The following is a 3,228-nucleotide window of genomic DNA, read 5'->3' on the forward strand; positions in this document are numbered from 1 at the left end:
ATCTGCTCCAGTAGGGCAGGAAAACCTGAATGGTAAGTGCTGGGCAAAGGTCAACAACCGCTCTTATTAACATTGTGTGTTTGCTCAAGAAAACTACTGAAGACAGGAGTTGTGTTTTTAACAATAACACTGGTTCTTGCATTTGGGTTATGGTTCAGGACAGATTGTGCCAGTACACCTTGAAAAAGTGTTTCCACTGGCAGGAAAGTAAAGGCCTGAAGCTGCTTTCCCCTCTCCTTCACCAGCATTCAAACACTACTGTTAGCTGCTGCTCCTGACAATAGAGAAAACCCGATCCAAGGCTGCACAGATAAATCACCTTTTTTGCCTTAAATAATACTGAGCCCTAGCTCTCATTTAATTGTGATGGGAAAGCACACTTGGTTTATTCAGGAACTTTTGGGGACACATCGGCTTACATGTATTTTCAACCAGTTATTCAGCTTCTGTTCTGTTCTTGGCATAACTCACGTAACTAATATTTCATGAGTGCTTGGGATGGCATGAATTGTAAATATAGGGTCAGATTCTATGCTGGGACAAATTATCTCAGCTTTCTTGAGCTGCCTGGAGGTAAGTCAATGTGTCTGCACTTCAGCAAGCACCCTGCTGTGAGTATCCAGTGGCACAGAGAGTGAGTAGTCCCTTTCCAGTCACAGAGATAGAAAGGAAGGAAGGGGAGGTCCAGCCTAATAGCAGCCTTAGCATCTTTATTTACTGTACAGCCCGACAGCAGGAAGGGAAGGAGAGGGAAGCCTTGATTGAGGGTTTTCCATCTAAACTGCAGCCCCTTGCGAGACAGGAGTGGTAAGAATGGAGCAACAGTGGCATAACTGACACCTCTGGAGAACTCTTTGCTCTCTAACTGTGGGGTATTTGTGGATTCCTGGTGGCACTGAGCAGCCCCTTGCAGTGTTGCGGCACATGTGTTGTGACTCTTCGCAGTTTTTGAGTGCAATGAGGAGCAGTTCTTCAAGCAGGTCTTTAACCCAGAGGTGTGCCAGTTATCGCTCGGTATTATTCAAGTCAGTCATATACCTCCCTCCTGACACAGACTAAACACCCTATGGAAGTCTAACGAATAAAAGATATGGGCTCAGTGTGCTCTGCAGACTTTCAAATGTGTGCTGACTGCAGACTTTCAAATGTGTGCTGACCCATTTCAAGTAAATACCTTCCATGCCATGACAAGAGCTAATTTGGAATCTCTATCTGTAGATTACATGCACTATCATTTCAGTGTAAAGACCAGAAACAGGTGTAGATCAGAAACAGGTGCTAAATGCAGGATGAAAATTTAAATAAAACCTGCTTTTCAGAATGAGGCTCATCCCTGGCTCTTCAGCTGGTTTTCAGAATACTTATGTCTTTCGGAAAGTGTGTTCTGGTTGTACAAAGAGTCCAAAACGGGACTGTGACTATCTAGCGAGTACAGCTCATGCAAATGAATTGCCCTTAACACTGAGTATATTTTCAGCTGTTTAATCAGCTCACGATTGCAGGGACTGTTTTAAGAAGACAAAATAACATCTTTCAAATATATCCCTTCAGCTCTCTCTAAGCCTCGAAGACTGAGTTGTAGAGAGAAGAAAGAGAGATTGTTCATTAAAAGGAGCTTTACAAATAATTTATAACAAATCCAGACCATCATGGCTGAGATCTTGTCCTCAACCAAGGCACAAACACCAGCTGTGGGAGGAGTACCAAAGCTGATTTGCTTGGGTGTCGTCATCACAGAAGGGGAGTGACATTTCGCCATCCCTGCACAGGGCTGGAGCTGCCCCTCCACATGGAGTTCTCATGGACGGGTGCCTCCAGTTCTGCTTGCCCCCTGGAGGAGCTCACAAGCCAGATTTCTGGGCAACTTCAACTCTAGAGTAGCTTGACAACTTTCAACCTATTGATTTGCCTATGCCTGGTGTGTAAGTCCTAAGGTGGTTATTTGCTTAGTGTTTAGTGTTTATAGTTACAACAAGCATAAAATGAAAAGTACACAGCTGGAGGATCTTTTCCCTTCTTTTACACTTGACAAATTCACTATTCTATATTTCCCTTATTGCAGTCAGTAGCATCAAAATTGAAAATAATACATAGTGGTCTGAGGATTAGATAGCCAGAGAAGAGGTTAGAAATGATTATAAAGAATGAGCTTTTCTTACCTTTGGATTTTATCTCTTCTGAAATGTAATATTACAAGGACAGAACTCAGTCTGCAATGTCAGACAATGTAGGAAATTCTCCACAGGCATCTTTTCTTTTTGAATACAGCATTGGAAATGTGCAGCATTCATGACAGCGCAAAAAATGACTGGATTTAGGGTGTGTTTTCCACTGTAATTCAGACATACAATATTATTGTCCCTTTGAGACATCAGGGACAGCAATGACCAGAGTCCCAGTGCCAGATCCAGCTATGTGGGAAACCACAGCTGCTGGGCAACCTGATGTGTAAAGGAACATATGTAAAGATATTTTAAAACAACTTCATCAAATGCGGTACTATTCAGTAAACTGAAAGTGTGTAGATGTGTTTGTTGTTGGGTTGCTGCATACATATGAAATCTGAATTTTTCATCTTAAGGAAAGAAAATCCACTGTTGGGAGTTTTGTTTGTTTGTTTTTTTCCTTCTTTTTTTTTTTTTTTAGTAGTGCTGTTTGACATCCTGCTACTGTTCAATCTAGACTTGTAAAAGTTTATCTGATCTGTATGGGTTTCATGAGTGTTGTTAGCTGGATGTTGTGAAAGAAGCACTAAGCTGGACCACCACAAATAAAAAGAAGAAAATCTGAGAGAAGAAATAATTTCATGCTGCCATTCATTGTGCAAGATTCTCTTTGAGACATCTTCTTTGAGAAATGGAATCTACTCTAAAGCAGAGTATTAGGATTTTTATTTGCATTGCGGAGCCAAAGGTATATGAACCAGCAATAGATGAGGAAAAGTGCTGGACAGAGTAAACTGTCAAAAATAAAGACACTTGATCAGTTTAAGAAAATGTCAGACGGAGCACAAGAGACCTAGGTCAGCTCCTCAGTATTGCATTTAAGCTTGTTTCCTAGTGGATTTGATGAAATTCAAGCTACTCTGGACTCCAGGTTATGTTATGTTTTCCTTCTAACATGTAGCATGCACAGTTTTTCTTTCTCCAGAGGACAAGTGAGCTGTCAGTTAGCAGAGGGTATCACCCCTACTCGACAACAATATTTTAGCAGAGGTTAGAGCAGTTG

This window comes from Manacus candei, unplaced genomic scaffold (genome assembly GCF_025592945.1).
Source record: "Manacus candei isolate 608988 ecotype Guabito, Panama unplaced genomic scaffold, ASM2559294v1 h1tg000159l, whole genome shotgun sequence".
In the NCBI taxonomy this organism is placed as follows: domain Eukaryota; kingdom Metazoa; phylum Chordata; class Aves; order Passeriformes; family Pipridae; genus Manacus; species Manacus candei.